Raw genomic sequence first — 14408 nt, 5'->3', positions numbered from 1 at the left:
ACGATACTATACCAGCTGAAGTGTCACGATTCCAAGTAGTATCTCGGTATCACGCAATGTTGGGTAAATTACTCAAAAATGTAATACACTACAGATTACTAATTACTACTTTAAAATTGTAATCTGAATACGTTACTGATTACTGCATGTAAATAGTAATCAGATTATCAATTACTTTACATTCACATTACTTTCAAAACCAAAAACTTACAAAAAATACACTACAAAATGAAACTCATCGTTCTTTCATTAATTTTATTGCACATGCACAGAAAAAGTTGTCTCGGGCGTTGTCACTGTTTGTAGGACTACCAGACTGATAAAATATAAAACTTTTCTAACTAGACTGGTTTGGTGTCACTAGCCAAGGCGAGGCACAGCTAAGCTATCATTGTCTGGGTTTAGCTGCTACAGTGCCATGCAAAGTACATTATCTTTCCATATCATGTTCATGTAAACTGGAACTCATGTAGACATTTACACACCTTGTTTTCATGCTCAGCATCAGAGGATGTTACTGTTTCAGTTTCAACCCATTTACTAGTTTAAAAAAATTTGCGTATATCAATTTTTCACTGACCACACTGACTGTGAGCTAGCGTTTGGCAGAATTGAGAACTGTCAGCCAATAAGACACAAGTATTTCCACATATTTTCCTGTAAACCCTTTCTGATTGGTCTCGCCTCCATTCACTGAAGATATAATATTACAACACCGTTCAGTTACGTAGCGACAAACCGCTCCAAGTGGATAATTATTCAGGGATAAAAGTGATTTATTTTAAAAATACATTTCACTTAATATTGTTTTCTTAACAATAAATTTGTAATGCAAGTAACAATTTTATTGACATCAGTAACTAATCAAATTACATACATTTAAAATGTAATGCATTACATTACTGTTATCATAAAAAGTCATTAGATTACTGGAAACATCTTGTGCTTCTGCCTACACATCCAAGGTAAGCACGCAGCATGGTATTACCACTCCCAGCCCCTCTACGCCGTGTGTTTCTCTTTGTGCAGGGACCGTGCACCCAAGACTTTTCCAGCCGAGGTCTCCGTCGCTCCGAGGTCTCCACCTCCGGTGTTCGAGATCCCAACCAGGAACCGCTTCGCCCCTCTCCGTCAGACCAGACCAAACGCTGTGATCGTCGGGGACTCCATTGTGCAAAATGTCCGCGTCGCTTCAACAAAGGGTAAGGTGCACACACATTGTTTTTCTGGTGCTGGTGTCCTTGATGTTGCTGCGCAGGTATCCGGGATCCTGAAGAAGGACGAGCGCCTTGGAGCGGTTGTGCTGCACGCGGGGGCAAACGACATCAGGCTGCGACAGACGGAGGTTCTGAAGAGGGAATTCGGCAGCCTGATCGAGACGGTACAAGGCAGATCATCCAGCGCGAAGATCATCGTCTCTGGACCTCTTCCCACATACAGACGTGGAGCTGAAAAGTTCAGTAGACTTCTTGCTTTAAATGACTGGTTAGTTTCTTGGTGTAATGAACAGAATCTGCTGTTTGTTAATAACTGGAATCTGTTCTGGGAGCGTCCTAGGTTGTTCCGTCCTGATGGCCTGCACCCCAGCAGCCTCGGAGCGGAACTGCTGTCAGACAACATCTCCAAGACACTACACACCAAGTGACTGCCTACGGTAAGTACATCTTCCTACAATAAGAACATTAATCATAAGAAATGTTCAATTAATAGTTCAACACCTGTAGTACATACTATAGAGACTGTGTCTGTTCCCCGAGCTAACCTCATTACACAAAACAAACAAACAATGAAGATGATTACAAGACAACCGCAGCTTACTTATTAACAAAGTCAGGAACGCTGGAGTGTAAATAAACCTACCGAGTTATTAGTAACTAAGGCTTATAAATGAAATGTAAACTGTAGTTTGATAGTCGCTCCATCTATCTGCGATTCCCGATACTATCTTCACTCGTCTCGGGCAGCTCTCCTGCATCACAAGTGCAACAGGAGCTCATTTCAGAAACGGCCGTTCAGCTGGACCTGCACCCTGTTATATGACAGCGTAAAGGTTAAAATTGATGGAGAGAATAAGCAGCGCATGAGCCATCGCCCTGACGAGCCTTTACTACACGAGTTTTATACGAGCCACTTCAGGGCGTATTATTCATAGCTCGACCTCAGAGTGTTATCAGATCACTATTTTGTACAAGGACATACAACTTTAATGAATTTAACTGAGCTAAACTAATATAGACTGTAATATAAATCATTAGAGATATGTAGAATTAAGACATTTCTAAAATGAATTTCCAAAATATTACATTTTGAACGTTCAAAACTGGAAAGAAAAAAAAAAAAAGAATAAATAAAAATCCCTAATGGGGTTTCATGGAACGCCTCTCAGGATTCAGCACTTCTGTGTGATTCTTATACAGGTTTTCACTTGTAACACCTCTGCTTAAATGAATCATCTTCAGCATCATTCAGTCAATAGTACACTCTGTACAGGATTTCGTGGAGGGTTTTTTTTGTGATTGTTGCGGATAGAATTTTTTTTCCCCCCAAAATGTGATTCTTGTACTTTTTTGTCATTTGTTTTGCACGGTCTTTCACAGTGATGTTTGTTGGTAAAGGAGACGTTTTAGCTGTACTCATGTTCGACGCACGTGAATTGAAGAGGGCTTTGACTGATGAGGTCACATGACGTGTCTTGGCCCAAATCTATGGAAAAATCTGCGGTAATTCTGAAAAATGGCGAGCTCCTCTGCATCTCCTTGATATTCCATTCCATTCCATTTCTATGACTGCATTAACCTGGAGAGACTGATAGTTGACTCTTGTTCATACATGTATTTATTTCACCAGAAGCTCACTGCGTACCTTTTTGTATAAAACAGCTTCCTGTTGCATTTTCACCGGTGCGACCGCATTTTCCAAAATTCGGTGTACTCAATTAATTGCTGACATTCTGTTTTACTAATTAAGCCTCATCTTTCCTATTGAACAAAACTGTGCTGTAACCATATGCATGAGTGATTAAGCGATATGCAGGAACCGGCTGAAGTAAAGCAGAAGCTGAAAGCTGTGCTCTGACAAAATCTAATCATGCCAGGTTTGCCTCGGGGCTGCAGTGCAGAGCTGCACCTCGCTTTAACACACGGGACGCAACTCGATATACGAGTTTCAGTCTTCAAAAACCAAATAGGCTTATAAGAAATGGCAAAGTAGGATGTCTCATTTGTTGCATATCTGCCAACGCTGTTATGCAACGGAGTTTTTTTTTTTTTTTTTTTTAAATGATCATGTATAGGAAAAATACAGACTCAATGTCCTCTTAGTGAATGTCCTGAAATATCCTATGAGGCCAGAGGGACTCAAAGTGGAGTCCGAATTCAGGGTAATATACCCATGCACCTGTTTGACCGGTCACGTGAAACGCACGTGTTTAATCCAGGGTTTTCGCTAGGTTTTCCGACGGCTTAGGTGCTCTCTGGGCTCCGGGAAGTTGTGGTGGTTTGAAATCATTTGAATGAAATATGGAGTGATTTTTTTAAGCACCTGTTTTACATAATAATCCTATGGAGTAGACCGTAATTCAAACACACCCTGGGCTTCTTGGCCCTGGGACTGAAATTACCACATGCAGTTTTGCACTCGGGTCTCCTTTGAACAGTGGACTAGTTCAACAAACAGACTTCGTATAAAACCATAATGAACTTTCTTTTACTTTCACACTATCTGTTGTTACCCAGATGAGGATGGGTTCCCTTCTGAGTCTGGTTCCTCTCAAAGTTTCTTCCTCATATCATCTTAGGGAGTTTTCCCTCGCCACCGGCTTGCTCAATAGGGATAAATCCACACACTTAAAATCTGTATCCTGTGTTTATATATTTCTGTAAAGCTGCTTTGAGACAATGACCGTTGTAAAAAGCGCTATACAAATAAAATCGAATTGAAATTGAATTGAATTTTGGGATGCTCTCAACTGCGGTTTTCATCAGAAAAAGACTAGATACTATTTATACTATTGGATACTGACGATAGTTTGGTCAAGGTATCTTTATGTAACGTAGCTATGTTAGCCGTTTCTTTAGTACAGCAGGCTGCATTAGTTATATCTTTCCTCTATCTGCTTCAGCTATTGTTAACATCCACAAGAATTACTCCTGAACAAAAAAGTTTATACTTCATTTATTCTTTTACCTTATCAATGACTTGCAACTTGCTTATCAGAGTCGATGGCTGTAACTACCGTCCCAAGGTAACGGTACAGAGAAATATCTAATCAGCTGTTTGATTATCTTGGCGATGAGCATCTGTCCCTCAACAATCACGCTAATGTTCGTCCCAACACTGATTTTTGATAGGCCGGTCATTCCTGTTGCCAGCTTTCCTTTCCGTTTGAGATCGAGTCACCTCTCTGGTTATTTATTTATTTTCAGCACGCAGAATACTCTCACCGTTGTTTTTACAGTCAATCCGATACGTCGTCCAAATGGCTTTTTACGGTCGTTTGACTTAAGGTGCTCTGCATAAACACTTAAGCTTAAGCCTTTCTATTGTAGGGAAAATAACTCAATATCAAGTAGCAGTATCAATAATGTCAACTCAGATCTGATCAGAATTTCACCAGCTCAAATATCACGATACAAAACACTACTGAGACGATTATCTTGCATTAGCGAGCTTTCTGTTTAATATTCATCATGAGCTCTAGCTCTTCTTAAACACTAGAAGGCAGCAGTAAAGGTAGAAGCATACAGAGCATGAAGTTTATGAGCGGAAACCTATATGCCTCAAAGGATATCCAAAAATTCATGAGTATAGGGCAGCATGATTCCTGCCCCAACAGACCAATATTAGTGCTTGCTGCAGTTCTCATTTTCAAGCACTGAGTAAAATAACTCCACGGAAGCTAAGGGGGCAGTGAGAGTACCATGCCATGGTTTAAAAATGGCCACTTAATGGAATTGAAAAAGTATGGAGTTTGTAAATGAGGTCTTTATGAAGATTAACAATTGTTGAACCGCTCTGCACCAGCTGCCCCTATGGAGAAGCTGCCCCTGCTTTTGAACTTTCAACTGAAAAACACACTAGGGTCCATCTATCAATTTCCATCTATCCTTTCATCGATCCATTTTCCATACCACTTATCCTACACGGGGTCGTGGGGGAGCCTGGAGCCTACCCCAGAGAACTCGGGCGCAAGGCACGGGGTGCCAACCCCATCACAGGGCACAATCACACTCACATTCACACACTACGGACAATTTAGAGATGCCAATCAGCCTAGAGAGCATGTTTTTGGACTGGGCGAGGAAACCGGAGTACCCGGAGGAAACCCCCGAAGCACGGGGAGAACATACAAACCCCTGGCACACACGGTGGAAGCAGGATTTGAACTGCCTATCCACAACCCCGGAGGTGCGAGGAGTGTGGTGTGAGGTGTCGATAAGTGATTAGTCAAATAATCAGTCAAACTTTTATAAAGTCAGGTTGTGATTTCCACTACTGAGAGAATTTTTTTTTAACCCACACTGTTACAAGACAGAACAGCACACTAATCTACCATGTAACTCTAGGGCCCAGTTGTTCTAAAGTAACCTGATTGGATTTTGGCTATCGGATTGGATCTAATCTTGAAAAATGGGTTGTTGAAAAGAAAACAAATCAGATTAGATCATGTAATCCAATCTTGCTTTTGATCTGGATCAAATCTTCAGGATGTGTTGTTCAAAACTTTTTAGCTGTATTGGGATACCTGTGATCCAAAAAACTCAGGATTATCCTGACCCCAGCAGAACGGGGAATTCAGGGAGGATTTTTTATTACTGAATGTAATAAAATCAGCATCTATCTACTGCACTGATAAGCTAAGCATGCTAGTTGGACTTACGTCTGAGTTCCTGCTATCTGTGGTAAAACTTTGAGATGGGATGTCTGCGGTCATGAGCTCACGAAAGTGTCTGCAACATTTCAGGTAGACAGGTTCCTGCAAAATAGCGTCTGCTTGGCGGTGTGTAACGCAGCTCAATATGGTCTATGAGCCTACGAAATCCAAAGTCCTCCCCAACAAAGAATGGTTGATCATCTGAGGCAATAAATTCCACTGTTTTCTCTGTAATGCCATTAGCAATCATTTGCTAATTTCTTTGCTTTTTCAAAGACTGTGGCAACCGATGATGTTTGTGTGCTAGTAGGGGACCTTTTTTTTTTTTTTTTTTTAAGTGTTGTTGTTTTGCTGTACTCTGCATATTGAACATCGTGGATGTTGTGTTTTCAGGTGGTGTATCAGACCTGTTGTGAAGAAGTGCTTCGGCACCGTACCCCCTTTTGAAATTTCTGCTGAACAAACACTGCAGATTGCAAATTTTATGTCCTTATCAGAAACTTTGAAGTATTTCCAAACTGCTGACACGATCGCCCTTTGCTGGGTAGGACTGTGATAACCGTCGGCTAGATCGAGAGTGAAATCTGAGGGCTGAGCTTTGAATGGCGGAGCGTGGCGGGATGTATTTTCTGCTCATATTTTCAGCCAAAAACCGAAAATGCTGAGTTTTGGTGCATCACTATTTGTGAATAATGTATATTTGTTTGTTTGTAGGAAGGGGATGTTTGTATTGTTTTATTGTGCTGTTTTCTGTCTCTGCAAAGAAAAACACTAACCTGTTGTTCTTTACGTAGCTAGTAGCATGAAAGGTGTGTATCTGGATCAGGGAGATCCGATCCAATGGATTACTTGACTTTTAACTTTACAGAAGCATTGAAGTCCCCGTAATGTGCCCTGAAACATGCAGCGTTATTCGATGCGTTGACGTAATTTCCACTTAAGCAGGAAGTCAGGGTGGGACAAATTGAGTAGCTCCTCCCCCTTTTTAAATAGCCAATAGCATCTAACTTTCCTCACACCCCCGGCTAAGCCATACTTGACTGGCACTTTCCAACTGCACAGTATGGCTCGACTGTGCTCTGCTCCCTTTTTGGGGGCTTTCCACTGTGGATAGTACCTGGTAGCTGGTACTTTTTTTCTAGAGCCACCTCGGTCGTGATTCTGAGCGAGCCGAGCTGATACTAAATGTGAGCCACAGGCTGTGGGAGTAGAGAATTCTCCTTAACGAGTAGTTGTGTATTCTGCCTGAATAAACGTGTCATTTAATACAGACTTTGTGTATGGAAATATTCTATTCATTGAAAATTATGCATCATTTATCTGGTTACAGATAAAATTACAACAAAAGTTTCTGTCTTAGAATTTTACATCTCGCTTGTCACTGATTTCCAAACAGGAGTTTATCGAAATCGCCCCTGTCGCGGCTGAATCTAACCGAAGTCATATCGATTATGATTATCGGTCTAAACCGCCGTTATTTTACATGCTTTATAGGGTCCGTGTTCAGTGAACAGGAAAGGCATTTGGGATACGGCCTGACCGTGTATCAGTACAGAGCTTCGATAATACAACATTATTCTTGCGTGAAGGCGAGTGGAAGATGGCGCCTGCGTCAAGGCAGCACTAAACTGCAGTGGAAAAGCAAGCTCAGAATATAAAGCGAGCCGAGTCGTACCGTGCGGTGGAAAAGTGGCTTACCACGGACTCGAGCCCGAGCAATAACATCAACGAATTCAAGTCATTTCGTTCTTAAGCAACTAACAGTTAGAAAACGGAATATAAAACACACGCGTTCAAACAGGCAAAGACACTTTCGCGACCCGTGCTTGCCAATACGATTTCTCTCGCTCAACAACGGCAACTTCGGCAAGGTGATTTGCATAATGTTTAGGGGGCGTATCACTCTCTGAGACAACTCATTATTCCTGACCAATAGATGAACAAATCATTCAGAGAAAGAAAGAGAGAGAGAAAGAGAGAGTGAGACCGAGAGAGAGAGAGAGAGAGAGAAAGAGAGCGAGCGAGAGAAAAAGAGAGAGAAAGAGCGAGAGAAAGAGAGTGAGAAAGAAAGAGAAAGGGAGAGAGAAAGAAAGAGAGGGAAAGAAAGAGAGAGAAAGAAAGAGAAAGGGAGAGAGAAAGAAAGAGAGGGAAAGAAAGAGAGAGAAAGAGAGAGAGGGAGAGAGAGGGAGAGAGAAAGAGAGAAAGAGAGAGAACATTTTGAATGCATACATCATCTAAATGTGAGTTTGCCAGTGTTTTGGAGAACATGTAGTTAAATGTAGTTAATAGAGGACTTTAGGCTGATGTTCACACTAAAAGCCACAGAAAGTCGGTTTTAATTTCATGTGGACTTTAAAGTCAGTTCAGGCAGATGATCATCATCATCATCTCCATCACCATCATCATCATCACCATCTCCATCATAACTTCATTTGTCATGACTATAATAAAAGCCACAATGCGGGATGGATGGATGGATGTTTGTGGGATGGAAACTCGCGTCTGTCATCACAGAAAGGAAAGAGAAAGCTCAGAAAGATGAAGTGTTTTATATCGCTGTGGATTTTCGATGTCATGTGAAAACACGTCCTCAGTGACCCTGTAACTGACCGTCTGCTTCTTCCAAACATTTTTATTCATCAGTTTTCACGTCTCTGCACAAATCCCGTCTCCAAACTTAGACACACATTGGTAATTATCTAAACGAGTGAATGCTTGCTAAGCAGCTAGTCCTCTATCCAGACAACAGGCTTTCACTCAGTAAATACAAATACAATACAGCAACAACGGCTGGCGTTGTTGTTGTTGTTGTTTTCAACATTATCCATTGTTACACTCCACTTTCTTCTCAGTGCCAGGCTATAATAAAGTGTTATCTTTCTGAATAAAAGAATGCTAGCCATGCAGCTAACTCACCTCAGTGGAGTGTTGAAAGCAGGCACGGCGTTAGCAGCGATGCTAAATCTCTTCTCAGGCTGAGAATGAAGCGCGAGGCGCTGAGGGATTGATTCCCAGGACGTCCTGTGCTAATGTCTTCTGGAACAAAAACGCTCAAAACCGCCACAAACCTAAAGAACACGCGATATGATCCATTTCCAACGAGTCCCAAACCGATACTAAAATAAAGGCAGAATAAAAAGTATAATAAAATAAATAAATAAATAAATAAATACACCGGCTGTGATAAAAGTTGCGTCGGGCTGGCTGGTTAGCTGAAAGCCTGAATGGGGCGGTAGTGAGGGTTGCCAGATCTGAGGCAAAAACTCCACAAAACAACAACAACAAAAAAACAGGACTCAAAACCTCCTCAAGACAAACACTACTATTTTTAACCTGCAGTATCATGACTGTTAATATAAGAATATATTATAATACACTCAATAAAGTAGTCAAATATGCAGTTTCCCCAAATCATTCTTAAACCAAAGTAAAGTATATAAGGAATAAAACACTCGTGGAGCATGCTGTTATAGGAAAATAATCAGCAACAGGGTAAATCGACACAAAGCAGAGTGACTGTTACTGACGTCTGAAGTGTTTTATTACTCTTATACCACAGTAATTTGTTAATGATTCAATATTTTAATTTACTAATGACTTCGATGACATTTGTACACTACATGACCAAACGTTTTTGGACACATGACCATCACACCCATATGTAGGCCTTCTGAAAACCATTGCCACAATGTTGGAAGCACACAATTGTCTAGAATGCCTTTGTATGCCGTAGTGTTACAACTTCCTTCACTGGAACTAAGAGGCCCAAACGTGTTCCAGCATAACAATGCCCCTGCGCACACAGTGAGCTCCATGGTTTGCCAAGATTAGTTTGGAAGAAGCCCATGATGAACTTTGGGATGAACTGGAACGCTGACTGCACCCCAGACCCCCTCACCCAACATCAATGCCTGACCTCACTAAGGCTCTTGTAGCTGAATGAACACAACTCTTCACAGCCACGTTCCAAAATCTAGTGGAAAGCCTTCACAGAACATTGGGGCTTATTATAACAGTAAAGGGGGAATATATCTGGAAAGGGATGTTCAAAGAGCACATATGGGTGTCGGGTGTCTGCAAACTTTTGGCTATTATAGTGTAATTATATCTAATGTTGTGAGATAACCATGAAATAATTTAGTTTCTATTATCCCTTACATTGTAACGGCTATAAACAGTCGTTCCCTCACCAGCCTCTCTTTTTTATTCTCTTTCTTGAAGTTAACAAAGAAAGAAAGAAAGAAAGAAAAACCCAGGAGCTTGTCAAGATACAAAAAAACCCCAGAAAGTCCACCGGAAAGACTCTCACGTAGTAGAAAACTTGGTGTTACGAAGTGCTGACACCAGAGCCTACATGTACATGTAAAATAAACATTTCCTTACAGGACGCTTCATCACATCAATGATTATACATCTTTGTTAAATGCCATGTTGTTAAAATCTGTTTAATATTGGGCTTCGATTATGTAAAGAATGATCTGTAAATATAGAAGCAATAACACTTTAGAAAGGGAACATTAATATAAAACTATGACTTGAATTATGGCCAAAACGACTGCAAGCACTGTTATAGAAAATTAACCAACACGTTCTGACCAATCAGAAGGAGACAACTGAGGCAACTGAACAGAGAGGGTTACAGGTCTTGCTCAAAGGCCCAACGGTGACAGTGTGTTGGTGCTGGGATTTCAACACTAACTAATTATCAGTACAGTGCATGAACTCTGCGTGGATTCGGCGTTTGTGGCAACACTGAAGCCTGTCAGGAGATATGAGCTCAGCTGTAGTGCAGTGAAACAGCGGGGCGTCGAGCTCACATCTAGCCTACAGCGCCCCCTGGCGGTCATATATAGAAACAGTCAACATTTATGCCAATTACATTCATATATATATATATATATATATATATATATATATATATATATATATATATATATATATATATATACAGTATCTCACAAAAGTGAGTACACCCCTCACATTTTTGTAAATATTTGATTATATCTTTTAATGTGACAACACTGAAGAAATGACACTTTGCTACAATGTAAAGTAGTGAGTGTACAGTTTGTGTAACAGTGTAAATGTGCTGTCCCCTCAAAATAACTCTACACACAGCCATTAATGTCTAAACCGCTGGCAACAAAAGTGAGTACACCCCTAAGTGAAAATGTCCAAATTGGGCCCAAAGTGTCAATATTTTGTGTGGCCACCATTATTTTCCAGCACTGCCTTAACCCTCTTGGGCATGGAGTTCACCAGAGCTTCACAGGTTGCCACTGGAGTCCTCTTCCACTCCTCCATGACGACATCACGGAGCTGGTGGATGTTAGAGACCTTGTGCTCCTCCACCTTCCGTTTGAGGATGTCCCACAGATGCTCAATAGGGTTTAGGTCTGGAGACATGCTTGGCCAGTCCATCACCTTCACCCTCAGCTTCTTTAGCAAGGCAGTGGTCGTCTTGGAGGTGTGTTTGGGGTCGTTATCATGCTGGAATATTGCATACTGATCATGCTCTGCTTCAGTATGTCACAGTACATGTTGGCATTCATGGTTCCCTCTGAACTGTAGCTCCCCAGTGCCGGCAGCACTCATGCAGCCCCAGACCATGACACTCCCACCATCATGCTTGACTGTAGGCAAGACACACTTGTCTTTGTACTCCTCACCTGGTTGCCACCACACACGCTTGACACCATCTGAACCAAATAAGTTTTTCTTGGTCTCATCAGACCACATGACATGGTTCCAGTAATCCATGTCCTTAGTCTGCTTGTCTTCAGCAAACTGTTTGCGGACTTTCTTGTGCATCATCTTTAGAAGAGGCTTCCTTCTGGGAGGACTGCCATGCAGACCAATTTGATGCAGTGTGCGGTGTATGGTCTGAGCACTGACAGGCTGACCCCACACCCCTTCAACCTCTGCAGCAATGCTGGCAGCACTCATACGTCTATTTCCCAAACACAACCTCTGGATATGACGCTGAGCACATGCAGTCAACTTCTTTGGTCAACCATGGCGAGGCCTGTTCAGAGTGGAACCTCTCCTGTTAAACCGCTGTATGGTCTTGGCCACCGTGCTGCAGCTCAGAGTCAGGGTCTTGGCAATCTTCTTATAGCCTAGGCCATCATTATGTAGAGCAACAATTCTTTTTTCAGATCCTCAGAGAGTTCTTTGCCATGAGGTGCCATGTTGAACTTCCAGTGACCAGTATGAGGGAGTGTGAGAGCGATGACACCAAATTTAACACACCTCATTCACAACTGAGACCTTGTAACACTAACAAGTCACATGACACCGGGGAGGGAAAATGGCTAATTGGGCCCAATTTGGACATTTTCACTTAGGGGTGTACTCACTTTTGTTGCCAGCGGTTTAGACATTAATGGGTGTGTGTTGAGTTATTTTGAGGGGACAGCAAATTTATACTGTTACACAAGATGTACACTCACTACTTTACATTGTAGCAAAGTGTCATTTCTTCAGTGTTGACACATTAAAAGATATAATCAAATATTTACAAAAATGTGAGGGGTGTACTCACTTTTGTGAGATACTATATATATATATATATATATATATATATATATATATATATATATATATATATATACATATATATGATTTAATTAGATTTTAAACTAATAATGCTTCACTGAAATAAATTATTAATAACCCAGTTCATCTTTAATAACTTTGTTTGGTCTGGAATATCTTTTACAAAACCGTTTGTATTACTTTCATTTAAAATGTTAAATCGTAATTTCTAATTTATTTTGAACACATCAATTTTAGCGTTTATTTAAAAAAAAATTCAAGATAAAGGCTTTAATAATAATAGAATACAAACCATAAGCACAGTGATTCCCAGCCCTCATCCTGCAGCATAACCACAACAAACTAAAGTAGCTTTAATGTGGTTATATCGGACAGAGAGGCATATAGACAGATTGTCTAATTGTTAGATAATCAATCAGTCAATCAATCAATCAATAATCCACAAGTCTTCTTGTGTCTTGTGTGAGGAATATAATATATTATATATATAATATATAATATTTATACAGTACATTAAGAATTAGTTTCTTTGAAACATTGTACCACAGCGATATCTAGTGGCCAAATGCTTACTAATAAAGCCCCAGTTTGGCAAGACCTGATTAAAACACACCCTATATTTGTAAATAAGAATATAGTAAATCGTTATACACTTAATTATAACACTAACATGTTTGGAAAGGAGCTACAGACAGTGAGGTGCAGGGTGAATACTGATGACAGCTTAATAGCAAAAACAATGTTTAGGTAATAACTGTGTGTAAGAAGTCTGAAGTATTCTGGGCAATCAGTATTATAGATGTAATGTCATATGAAGCCCAAAGACAATTGATGGGAAGCCCCAGGATGGAGAGAAAGCCCCTGCATTCCTGAAGATTGGGCAGAAGTAGGCTGCACTTACACAGTAAAAGTCCAGCCATTTTGTTGCAATGTCATTATATGGGAATAAATACATTTTGACTTGGAAAAACCATTCAACCTGACCTAGGAGTGAGTTTTGTCACATTCACATTCTAAAGTCATAACATGAGAATTCCTGATATTGCAACTCTATGACTATGTTCATATAAATATGGGAATACAGCAGAAAGATTGTAATTTATTTAATAAACAAGCCTGATGTTAAAAGAAACATTGATGAACATTTAATTGTTTTTTTTTTCCTTTTTTTCCCTTCAAAATCCTTTCTCTCTTATCTTCTTCTCTGTTCAAACTCACTCACTCACTCAACCAAGGTCTTCTGCCCAATCAGAGGCTTCATCTGCAAGGTTGCAGCTGCACTCATTGTTTATGTGCTCGTTTATACTTGTTTACTGGAGAGAAAAAATATTTAACCCTTTCTGTTGACATACACGACGACTTTCAGACGTATTTACGTCGGGATACCAACCTTTCTTGGTATGGGATGGAAAAAGGAACTCATGGTTTTACGTTGGTTATCACGTTGCTTTCTTAATAAGAAGGCAGAGCAAAAAAAAAAAAAAAAAAAATCCTGGAATGAATCAAAGACCTGGCATTGAGTCGTTTGGGAGTTCAAAGAGCCGACTCTTCTTGGCGAGCTGAACCGATTCATGTTCCTATATCTACATAAGACGGGCCGCGTCAGCCAGTTTAGTCACATGACCATTTTCAAGCTATCGCATGATGCCTGAAATATAGGCACAACATTGTCGGGATCTTTTTTTTTTCAGTCTGATGTTTTAGTGAGCCTATATTATATACACTTTAGTGAAGCTATTTTATGTGCATGAAGTCCAATCAACTGTATTTACCATAATGTCAAGCTTTGTTTACAAACGTTAAATCACTCCATGCATCCTGAAGCTTTCTCTAGAGTTCCTCTGTTTCATATTGAATATGTCCGGATGCGGAAGAAGTGAGGTTCGAGCTAAATAATATGTAGTCTGTAATAAGGCTATACACTATATAAAAGATACAATATATATATATATATATATATATATATATATATATATAT

General features: G+C 40.3%; 1 protein-coding gene across 1 annotated transcript in view; it reads right to left on the bottom strand.

Annotated features, from left to right (window-relative positions):
* tmem63ba (transmembrane protein 63Ba) overlaps window positions 1-9363 on the bottom strand; it is a 49596-nt gene extending 40233 nt beyond the window's left edge. The window contains exon 1 of the mRNA XM_053620598.1: window positions 8789-9363. The gene's annotated coding sequence lies outside the window, so the exon portion shown is untranslated. The remainder of the gene's footprint in view (window positions 1-8788) is intronic.
* Between the last annotated feature and the right edge of the window lie 5045 nt (window positions 9364-14408).

The sequence above is a fragment of the Ictalurus furcatus genome, chromosome 3 (assembly GCF_023375685.1).
Source record: "Ictalurus furcatus strain D&B chromosome 3, Billie_1.0, whole genome shotgun sequence".
Classification (NCBI taxonomy): domain Eukaryota; kingdom Metazoa; phylum Chordata; class Actinopteri; order Siluriformes; family Ictaluridae; genus Ictalurus; species Ictalurus furcatus.
This window is presented reverse-complemented; position numbering and strand designations above follow the sequence as displayed.